We start from the raw sequence: 11,982 nt of genomic DNA, 5'->3' as shown, positions 1-11,982 counted from the left end.
CTTAGAGAAATAGAGGCCCATAGGTAAGCGTAGCAATTTCTCAGGTAGGGACGTGTTCGGCAGAACTTTGTCGGCCTAGGGACCTGTATTGTGCAGCAGGTTTTCTATGTTTCCATGTTTCTATGAAAGCGGAAAAACAGAACATTCACGGTAGTTCTCTTTGGAGCCCTTCCCGTGCCACACGGCAGAGAGCATAAGAAAAGGATAATTCGGCAGATGAATGTGTGGCTGAGGTACTGCTGCAGGAGACAGGGTTTCAGATTTATAGGGCAGTGAGATCTCTTGTTGGGAGGATGCAGCCTCAAAATAGAGGGATAGAGAGGAGAAGGAATTTCTTTAGCCCGAACCTGGTGAAATTGTGGAATCAATTGTCATAATCAACAGTGGAGGCCAGTAAAGTTGAGTTTATTTAAGTATGACTTTGATACATTGTACGACGTGAAGGGAAACGGGCGAAGGTAGACTGCGGCTGGGAGGGAAAATGAAGTCGCCATGTTGAAAAGTCGAAGCAGACACGCTGGCTCAATTGGCTTAGTGCTACTCTTCTATCTTATGATCTTATCCGGGGAATTTTCTAACCCCCGAGCTACAGGAGGTGGTGGTAATCGGCACGGTCCATAGGGAAGAGTTAAGGTGCGGACAGCTGAATATTTAAATAATCGGGGGTACTGATGCCAATAGGGTCCCGGAAGATACAAGACCGTTAATCAGGTTTGATTATCCATCGTCCTAGAGATCGGCAGGGCAGCGTTCAGTGTTCGAGTGGCATCCTCGGCTGTGATCTACTGTAAGATTTGGGAGAACCGTGCAGGGACGCAGTGTCAGGGTACTTTGGATCACAAGCTGCCGGTTTCCTCCACGACCCTCACTGCGTTAATGGGCAGAGTGAGCACTGAATCTCCCAAAAGCGCAACTCCGCCCTGAACCTGCAATGATCACCCGGCCGAACTTCCACAAAAAATAATAAAAAAAAGAAGCTGCAGAAATCTCAGCCAGGTGCATCACGGGAACCAGCCTCTCAGGCGTCGAAGAGGGATGATTAGAAATGGGGGATCAATAAGGATATTCAATCCTGGACATACCCTCTTCTCATTGCCACTATCAATGAGGACTTGACGGAGTCTGAAGACCCACATTCCCAGTTTCAGGGACAGTTTATTTTTCTCCAGCAGCAAATTTCTTACTGGACAATGAACGCTATCACTATTTACTCTTTGCTTAAGATTTACATATTTATCTTAAAACACTTACCTTAAGAGCACAATTCAGTACTTATTTTACTGAACTGCTGCTGTAAAACAACAAATTCCAGACATAGGATGTGGTAGTTCCCTCAGAGTGACTAGGCGTTGGCAGGGAAGCGGGATGGGCTGTTTGAGGCCACTGCATTGTCTGCACTGGGAGCAGTCTACTCTGTGCGCCCGGTGGGGCTCCACAGATCTTCCCAAAGGTTCGCCGGTACCGAAGGCAGCGAGGTTTTGTCAAGAGACGGAGACCAGTTTAATGCAAACAGCGTCAGTTTTATTGAGTCATGCAGTTGGATGGAGTAACGGTTGTACTACGGCGGGGCAACGATCAGCGGGATACTGTATAGTCAGTACCGATACCAGAGAATGTGAACACCGGAAAACTGTAACCCTTTCCCATAATCAGAGCCCAGGAGAATTATTGTAGTTACATAGAGACAGCGGCAGATCCATCGAACACCCGCTGCCCGTTCTGCCCAGTGTGTGCAACTGTCCAGCGCTGGCAACCCATACGGTCAGACAAAACTGGCCTGTGACCTTCATCTTCCCCAGTGCGTTCCCCGAGGAGACACAGCCATCCCTTAATACCCCAAGCGTCAACATACGTGACGCGTGGTTTTTAATGTGTTCCGGATCTCACTCTTGTACCAGGGATGCAAAAGACCCGGGAGCAGGACACATCTGTCTGTTCTCGACGTGGGCACAGATTTCTCAAACTGCTTCCCTTATCAACGCGGTCCGATGTTCCTGGGTCAGTGGAGGACCATGGTGGCCGGAAGTCCTCGAAAAGGTCTCCTAATCTAGCCACATTGCGGTTACTGTGAGAGTGGGTGAAATTCCCTCACGTGTTGGTTACAGGGTGCCGAGGCCAGGCTGGGTGAACAGGCCATTGCTGTGATTACTGAATAGTGGTATGGGAACACGTTGTTAGTGGAGAGGGTGCCGAAAGCGGTGATTGATACGAAGCAAGGCGGGCGATCCACGGCTCGTCCTCACATGAGTGGGCAATCCATTTCGCCAGTGGCATCGAACCAGACCTCGTTACTGAAAGGTGAAACAGAGAGAGGTGAGGGGAGAGTTCCTCAGTGCAACCGCTGTCCCTTTATTGACGGGATTGTATTGGTCAGCAGAGAACCGATCACAGAAAGCGGCAGTGCTTGGCCGGGTGAGTGTGGAGAGCCTGCGGCACAGATGCTCTGGGCAACGCATTCCTACAGTTAGAGAGCATGGAATCTACGATCAGAAAGGGTTAAAATATCGTTAGGAAGGAGATTAAATACTGAAGGCGTTTTCCACGTATGTGGGAACTGAAGGATTACATGAGTCACGACAGGACCGATCAGGAATAACGGAGGAAATATGGCCTGGTATCGGAGAGGTAGGAAAAGTCCTTAATGAATGTTTTCTCTCAGTATTCACGATTAAGAAAGACCTTGACAAATGTGAGCACAACTAGAACAGGTCGACGTTAAGTAGGATGAGTGCGCGCAGCATAAGGAATAAAATGGACGATCTGAAAATTCGGCTGCAGATTGGCAAACATGACGTTGTGGCTATCTCTGAAACTTGGCTAAAGGATGGCTGCCATCGGGAGCTGAACGTCCAAGGATATAGGGTATATCGGAAAGATAGGTTAGCAGGCGGAAGGGGTGCTGTGGCTCTGTGTATAAGAAATAATATTTAATCATCGGAAAGAGGTGACATAGGATTGGAAGGTGTAGAGTATCCACGGGTTGAGTTAAGAAATGGCAAGGGTAAAGGGACACTAATGGCAGTTATATACAGGCCTCCAAACAGCCTGTTGGTTTACCAATTACAGCAGGAGATAGAAGATGCGCGTCAGAATGGCAATGTCATGATAATCATTGGAAATATTAACATGAAAGCGGATTGGGAAAAGTACGTCAGTACTGGACCACAAGAGAGATAATTTGCAGAATGTTTAAGGGATGGCTTTTTACAACAGCTTGTTGTTCAGCCCACTAGCGGATCGGCTGTGCTGGTTTGGGTGTTGTGCAATGATCGGAGCTGGTAAGAGAGCTCAAGGTTAAAGGACCCTGAGGGAACAGAGATCACATTATTATCCAGTTCATATTGATATTTGAGAGGGAAAAATAAAATCCAATGTGTCGGTATGTCAGTGGAATAAAGGAAATTACAATGGCATGGGAGGGAAGCTGGCCTAAGTTGACTGGAAAGGGACATTTGCAGGAAAGAAAAATAAGGATACATTTTCAAAAGGAGGAAGGACACTACGGTGGCTGACAAGTGAAGTCGGAGCCGAAGTAAAAACAAAAGAGGCGGCGTAAATGGAAGACACAACTAGTGGGATGATAAAACATTGGGGATCTTTTGAAGTAAACAAAGAAGGTCATTTCGAAGGAAACGATGAATTACAAGAGGAAGCTGGTGACTAATATCAATGAAGATACTAATAGCTGTTTTAAGTACATAAAGAGTAAAAGAGAGTCGAGGGTAGAAAAAGGATTATTAGAAAATGACGCGGGATATATTGCAATGTGAGATGCAGAGATGACAGAGGAACTGAATGCGTATTTTGCATCAGGGTTCACAGTGGAAGACGTCTGCAGTATACCGGACATTCAGGAGCGCCAGGGAAGTGAAGTTTGTGCAGGAAAAATTACGTCTGAGAAGGTGCTCAGGAAGCTACCTGCTCCTGGACCTGATGGAATGCACCCTCAGGTTCTGACGGAAGTAGCGGGAGAGAATAACCATATAACAATTACAGCACGGGAACAGGCCATCCGGGCCCTTCTAATCCGTGCCGAACGGTTACGCTCACCTCGTCCCACCGACCTGCACTCAGCCAATAACCCTCCGCTCCTTTCCTGTCCACATACCTATTCATGTTTTTTAAAGGACAATATCGAACCTGCCTCTACCACGTCTACTGGAAGCACGATCTACACAGTTGCCACTCTTTGAGTAAAGAAGATCCCCCTCGTGTTACCCCTAAACTTTTGCCCCTTAACTTTCAACTCATGTCCTCTTGGTTGAATCTCCACTACTCTCAATGGAAAAAGCCCATCCACGTCAACTCTATCTATCCCCCTCATAATTTTAATTACCTCTATGAAGGCCTCCCTCAACCTTCAACACTCCAACAAATAAAGACTTAATTTGTTCAACCTTTCTCGGTAACTTAAGCGCTGAAACCCAGCTAACATTCTAGTAAATCTCCTCTGTACTCTCTCTACTTTGTTGACACCTTTCCTATAATTCGCTGACCAGAACTGTACACAATACTACAAATTTGGCCTCACCAATGTCTTGTACAATTTTAACATGACATCCCAATTCTCAATATGCTCAATTCTATAATTTATAAAGGCCAGCATACCAAAAGCTTTCTTCACCAACCTATCCACATGAGATTCCAGCTTCAGGGAACTATGCATCATTATTCCTAGATCACTTTGTTCTACTGCATTCCTCAGTGTCCTACCATTTACCATGTGTGGCCTATTTTGATCAGTCCTAGCAAAATTTAGCACCTCACACTTAGCTCAATTAAACTTCAATAAATGAAATTACATTTTGTATCATCGCTGTGGTCACTTTTTTTTTGAAGGGGGCACCTGGATTTGAACCAGGGACCTCTTGATCTGCAGTCAAATGCTCTACCACTGAGCTATACCCCCACAATTTTAATGCTACAGATTGTGGAGGCATTAACAATAATCTAACAAGAATCCATAGATTCTGGCGTACCGGATGACAGAAAAATTCCAAACGTTATTTTACTATTTAAGTAGGCCTGTTAGCCAGTTATCAGTGGTTGGGAAGTTGTCGGAATCGATGTTAGGGATGAGATTACGGAGTACCGGCAGGCACATGACAAGATAGGACAAAGCCTGTTTAGATTTCTGAAAGTAAACTCCTGCGCGACTGGTCTGGGTGCCGGTTACCAGTGGTGTTTCACCGGTGCAGCATAAGTGAGGAGCGGGTAGTGTCGAGGAAACAGAGAGCTCGCAGAGCGATTTAGATCGTTTAGGGGAATAGGCAAAGAAGTGGAAAATGAAATACAATGTTGGAAATTGTATGGACATGCATTTTGAAGGAGAAACTAAACGTGCATACAATTATTTGGATGGAGAGAGATTTCAAAGTACAGAGATCAAAGGGACTTGGGAGTTCTTGGGCAAGATACCCTGAAGGTTAGCCTACAAGTTGAAACGTTTCTGAAGAAATCGAATGCACTGTTGGCATTAATTTCTCGATGTATAGTATATAAGAGCAGGGATGTGATGTTGAGGCTCTATAAGGCACTCGTGAGACCACATTAGAGTATTGTGTGCAATTTGAGGCTCTTATTTTAGAAAAGGTATATTGCTATTGGAGATGGTTCAGTGAATCATTCACCTTAATAATTCGAGAAATGAAAGGGTTACCGTATGAGGAACATTTGGCAGCTCTTGGGTTGTATTCCATGGAGTTCAGGAGAATGAGCCGGATATCATATAAACATTCCGAATGTTAAAATGTCTAAACAGATCAGAAATGGTGAAGTTATTTCCCATGGTAGCGGATTCTAGGACAAGAGTGCACGACTTCAGGATTGAAGGACGTCCATTTAGAACTGAGATGAGGAGAAATTTGTTTAGTCAGAGGGTGGTAAATCTGTGGAATTTGTTGCCACGAACGGCTGAGTAGGCCAGGCCACTCGGTGTATTTATGTCAGGGATAGATGGGTTCTTGATTAGCCAGGGCCTCAAAGGTTATGGGCTGAACAGACAGGGTCGTGAGAATGATGGAAGTTTGGGATCAGTCCATGATTGACTGGCGAAGCAGACTGAATAGGCCGTATGGCCTACTTCTTTCCTATATCTTAAGGTCTTAATACGAGATTTCAAAACCAATATAAAAAGCAAAAGAGCAATTGAGTAATAAAAAGTACAATTGAGCAATATTAGTTGGAAGTTGCAGTACTGGAAAGGCATTACGAAGGTAAAGATAGAGTACGAAAGTAAGCTGACTAATAATATCAACAAAGTTACCAAAATTTTCTTCTGATACATAAAGTAGGAAAAGTGGTATTTTGCGTCAGTCTTCAGTCTGGAAAACACCCGCCGAGTGATGGAAGTTCCAATTGTCAGAGGTGTGAAGTGTGCGAAGTTACCATGACTGGAGAGAAGGTAAGTGAGTAACTCAAGAGTCTGAAGTTAGACTGGAGGGACCAGATGTTGCACACCCCAGAGTTTAAAAAGCGCCGGTTGATGACATGGTGGGGGTATTAGTGACGATCTTGCAGCAACCACTCGGTTCTAGAATTTTTTCGGAAGACTGGAAAATTGCAAATATCACCTCACACTTCAAGCATGGAGAGTCAGAAGACAGGAAACATCTAAGCCGCTCGGTCTGACCACAGCGGTTGAAAAGATGTTGGATTCAATCATTAAGGATGAAGTCTCAGGGGACTTGGAGACACATGATAAAGCAGACCAGAGACAGCATGGTTCCGTCAAGGGAAAATTTGGCCTCACAAATCTGTTGGAATTATTTAAAGAAGTAACAATCCGGCGGAATTAGAATGACTTGCTGTCCTCTACTTGGATTTTCAGAAGGCATTTGATACATGAAGTTGCTTGGCAAGCTACGCGCCCATGGTAATACAGGAAAGGTTCCAGCATGGATAAAGCGATGGTTGATTGCCAGACGGTGAACAGTAGGAATAAAGGGAGCCTTTTCTGACTGACTGCCGGTGTCCAGTAGTGATTCACAGGGGTAGTTACTTGTATTTTCTTGATTTTCCTTCCTGGGTAATGGAGCAACTTAGCTATTCGCCTGTCCCGCCGTATCCGTGGAAAACCGGAGCATGAATACATGGGTTCAGGCCCAAGAATCTCATCACGGCCTCACTAGCCAACAGATATGACAGTCCATGATTAATATTACAAGTCCACTTCCATTTTACCTCCATCGTAACTTTATTTTGCATCGTTTATTTGAATTAAATTGACTTTATTACTTGCATACTTCATATACATGAAGAGTAAAAATCTTTATGTTACTTCTTCCTTCACATGTGCAATGTGCAATTATAGTAATTTATAATATTATCTGCGAAAGGATCGTCAATATAACATAGATTGCAGTTGATTCAGCATGAATTAAGCCGTCTAATGGCCTGGTGGATGAAGCTAACCCGGAGCCTGTTGGCCCTGACATTTATGCTGAAATACAATTTCTCAGATGGTAGCAGTTTGTAGTTGGGGTGACTCGGGTCCCCCATGATACTTTGGGCCCTTTTTACACATATTTCTTTGTATATGTCCTGAATATGGGATGTTCACGTCTACAGATACGCTTCGAAGTCAGAGTCCTGCGATTGAGGTAGGTACAGTTTCCATACCAGACAGCTCTTACATCTTGGTAGCCCATACCAAACTTCTTCAAATGTCTCTGGTGAAAGAAACATTGTTGTGCCTTTTTGCCACAGACGGTATGTACAGAGCACATGAGATCCTCGGTGATGTTTATGCCGAGGAACATCAAGCTGTTCACCCTCGCAACACCAGATCCATTGATGCTAACAGGGAGTCAAACAGTTAACCAATGCCAGCGGTCACATCAGTCACTGTGCCAAAAATCTTCAATTTGGGAGTGCTGGAAGTTTCGCACTGCCCTCTGCTTCTGGTGATCCCGACTGTGAGTCTTCGCTCTGATCTGCAGCCCATCAGCGAGCGTGTTGGCTATGGAAGTGATTATTAGTCGACACTGAGACTCGTGTGTCGGAAGGCAGTACGGAATAATTGTTAACCTAATGAACTAACACAGTCCCAAAGTAAAAGAAACTGCTCCAGCATGGTTTTCATTTGCAACATTCGTGGTTCTTTTCAATATGTTTCAGCATTTATCATTTTTATAGAACTCATTTTTTTCCGATTCTGGTGTGTGAACAGAGATCCATAATATACATCATTGGGCTGCTTATCAAATAGAACTACTGTATGTTCTATGCATTCATTTTAAGTATTAGTGTTTGTAAAAGAATGTCGATTTTAACCAGAGCATGCCGAAGGAGAAGTGTTCATTCACTCACTACATGTAAAGATATCACTGAAATCAGCAACAATTTGACAATTCTATGAGCGAAGCAGCCTCCGCCTCGGTAGTCCAAAGAAAAGGACCGGGGATCTGTTGTTTAGAACCGTCAGCGGAGCCGCTACTGAACTGACGTTTCTGATACACTTTAGATAAAGGTTGGCAAATGTCAGGAATTAGCACTGCTTCGCAATGGATTGTTAAGTGAATTTCCGTCTGCATGCAGATACTCGGGTCCCTCTTGCGATTACCATTAGAGATGATGAAGCTCAAAAAGGATATTGAGGTAACGTGAAATCCAGAATGTTTCAGCTTGAAGTAATGACCCTGATCAACAGTATGTCGTTTCTAAATGTCTGGAAAACAACTGGCGCGTTCATAAGACCGAAGTGCATGCTAAGGAACTCAAGGTTCTCTGTCGGTGTATTGATTGACGTCTTCCGCTCGTCACCCTCCTATTTGCGAAAGAGGTTGTATGAACTCCGGGAGCCCAGCCTCAAGAATCTTCTTTCACCTTGGGGAACATCAAGAGCAGTGTTTGTGGGTGGAAGAGGGTATGAGCTTTGACCGTTAGGCAGTTCCGTCCTCCATCATCAATGTAAGTCCGCCGACTCCCGACCATTTTCTGTATGAAGAAGAACCCAGTGTCGGCAGGAGATTTAGAGGACCAAATGAATCCCAGGGCAACAGCCTGCCTAATAGACTCCTCCGTAGCGCGTCTGCCCGGGCCTTTGAACGCGTATAATCGACCCCGCGGAGGACAGGGACCTGGAAGTGATCTGCTGCCTAGGCGTAGGTTCGGTGCCGTGGAAGAGTTGAGAACTTCCTTCACTGAAATGTCTTCCAAATCCTTGTAAACGGATTTGATTTCTACCAAATGGGGTGCTGCAATTCCTCCTGAATCTTGCTCTGAGTATGACCTCTGAGACCCCACCCGTAGCGGGAGTGTGTCGAGTTCCTTTGTTTCAGAGCAGAAGAGATCCCAGACTCTCCCCCAGAGGTCTACGTGTCTTTAGTGAAAACAGAAGCCAAATCACAGTGAGGGACCTCGTCCGCATCGGTCAGCATTGGGAGCGAGGTGCCAAAAATCCATATTGTTTTGAAAACCAGGGTTATTTACTCTTCTTATCTTTACCTTTATATCTGACAGGCCTATACGAGCTTTGTACGCTCCGAATTTCATTTCGGAACGCGCCCCACTTGCCAGAAAATATCCTGCCAAATCAATAATTGCTAAATGGTTTTTAATACCGTCAGAATTCTCTTTTCTCCAATGAGAAATGATCGACGGACGGACTAGAAGATTTTTTTTCCATATTTACAATGAAACCAATGGCAGTGTAATCACGAGTTACAAAGTGTTCGTTAAATCAAACTTCTATCTCTTGTCCAGTCTCATTTATTTCACCATAGCAGATCAAGTATCGCGCACGCTCTCGGTGAGACGTCAACGCACAAAAAAACCCCCAAAATATCCTGAACACAATGGACTATCTCTTACCCATGTAGTCCTTTAAAAGTGTGGAATTAACAGTCAACGTGAGGAATGCTAAAAACACCTACTCTAACAACTGTAATGCCTTTGCAATAGACTGCGATATCTTCTCAAAGTTGGCCGCCTACAAACTGTTGACCATTGAGTTGTCAATAATCTATCCCCATTAACGTGATCATACCATTCCTTCCTTGTTTGAATCTGATAGATGCATTTTAGATTTTGTGAGGCATAGATGAAGGTAGAGCACGCAGAGATTATCTCCATCCCAGAGTTGACATAGCTTATTCCATCGGGCATACATTTTAACTAAGAGGGGATAATTTTAAAGAAGATGTGACAACACTCCTTCACCCAATGTCGGCAAGACCAAGGAAGTGATTGTGGTCTTCAGGAGAGGGAAAATAGAGGTCCATGAGCCAGTTCTTATTGAAGGATCGGAGGTGGAGAGCGTAAGTAACTTTAAATTGGTGGGTATTACAATTTCCTCTACTTTCATAAGAGACTGCGGAGATTCGGCATGACATTAAAAATCTAGGCGAACATCTATAAATGTGCAGTGGAGATTATATTGTCTGTCTGCATCACGACCTGGTACGGCAACAGTAAGGCCTTTCAAGAAAACTCTTAATAACAAGTTAGTGTATTCATCAGCCCTGTCCATCATGGGTAAAGCTCTGCCAAGCATTAAGCTAATCTACATAAACCGCTATCATCGGAAAGCAGCATTCATCATCAGAGGCCCTCACCAACCCGTCCCTGCTCTATTGCCGCTGCTGCCATCAGGTTGAAGGTAGAAGTAAGAAGAGACTCAGGACTCACTCGCGCCACCACGTTCAAGGACAGTCACTATTCATCAACCATCAGGCTTTTGATCAAAAGCTGATAACTTACAATCACGTGCCTATCCATTGAATAATCCGACAGCCAGTGTTCGCTTTGAACACTTTTATATATTGATTAGCTGAGTTGTCTGCAGGAACTCAAAACGCCAGGCAACATCTGTGCAGAAGAGTAAACAGTCGACGTTTCGGTCCGAGATGCTCCACCAGGATTGTTTCTGAAAAAATCAGGCACCCAGAATTCGATGTACGATGATCTGCTGTGCTGCGATGTGCCGTGACGAATGCACAATCTCTTCTTTCTACCGATTTTCTAATCCAGTAAAACAACCCTCGTTTGCTTCGCAGCAACAACATTACCTCTGTTGAATGTTTAAAGACACATTTTGTCAGGAGTGGGATTCGAACCCACGCCCCCAGATGGAGACCAGAACACTCGCGTTTGTAGGAACGACAGTTGTCTGGCGCCTTAGACCGCTCGGCCACACTGACAACTTTGTGTCACCCATTTCATATCCAAAACAAATGGTTGCGTTTGAGAACAGAATGAATGCCTGATTTGAGAACAGAGTTATATACAGACAAACACACAGACATCCTGGGAATCGGAAATGAAAACGAGCTTTTAAACAGTTTTCTCAGGTTAGGCAGTACCTGTGGAAAGAGAAGCAGTATTAAGATTACAGATCTAAACTCGTTAGACGCGTCACAGCAGTAATTTGGTAAGGAGGTTGTAATGCTGATGAGGACGCTATCTCTGACTGGAAGCCTGTGACTTCTACGGTGCCGTAGGGATCAGTGCTGGGTACGATTTGTTCTTCGTCTATATCTACAATCCGAATGATAATGTGGTTTACTGGAAGTTTGCAGATGACAACATAATTGGAGGTGTAGTAGAGAGCGAGGAAGGCTATAATGACTTACGGTGGGATCCGCAACAGCTGGAAAAATGAGCTGAAAATGCCTGTAGGAATTTAATACAGACAAGTGCGAGTTGTTGCTATTCGGTAGAACAGTAGCTTGAACAGTAGGGCACTGCGGTAGAGCAAAGGGAGCTGTGAATACAGGTCCAAAATTTGTTGGAAGTGACGTCACAGGTAGATAGGGTCAAAAAGAAAGCTTTGAGCACATTGGCCTTCATGTATCAAAGATTTAAGTACAGAAGATGGGATGTCACGCTGAAGTAGTGTGATACATTTCTGAGGAAATTTACAAGGATGTTGCCGGGTCTGGAGTTCAGACCATATGGTTAACAGTTTCTTCTGTCGTAATACCTCCTTCATTTTCCGTCCTTGTGCATGCATTTAATTTAAGTTTCCTGTACTTATTATCA

At 44.4% G+C, this 11,982-nt stretch overlaps 2 non-coding genes across 2 annotated transcripts; both read right to left on the bottom strand.

Moving 5' to 3' along the window:
• Nucleotides 1-4,837: 4,837 nt before the first annotated feature.
• Nucleotides 4,838-4,909, bottom strand: trnac-gca (transfer RNA cysteine (anticodon GCA)). Its single transcript has one exon. It is a non-coding gene; the product is annotated as a tRNA-Cys (tRNA).
• Nucleotides 4,910-11,036: 6,127 nt separating this feature from the next.
• trnas-acu (transfer RNA serine (anticodon ACU)) lies at nucleotides 11,037-11,141 on the bottom strand. Its single transcript has 2 exons — nucleotides 11,104-11,141; nucleotides 11,037-11,071 (listed from the first exon to the last, which is right to left on the bottom strand). It is a non-coding gene; the product is annotated as a tRNA-Ser (tRNA).
• Between the last annotated feature and the right edge of the window lie 841 nt (nucleotides 11,142-11,982).

Source organism: Hemitrygon akajei, unplaced genomic scaffold (assembly GCF_048418815.1).
Source record: "Hemitrygon akajei unplaced genomic scaffold, sHemAka1.3 Scf000084, whole genome shotgun sequence".
In the NCBI taxonomy this organism is placed as follows: domain Eukaryota; kingdom Metazoa; phylum Chordata; class Chondrichthyes; order Myliobatiformes; family Dasyatidae; genus Hemitrygon; species Hemitrygon akajei.
This window is presented reverse-complemented; position numbering and strand designations above follow the sequence as displayed.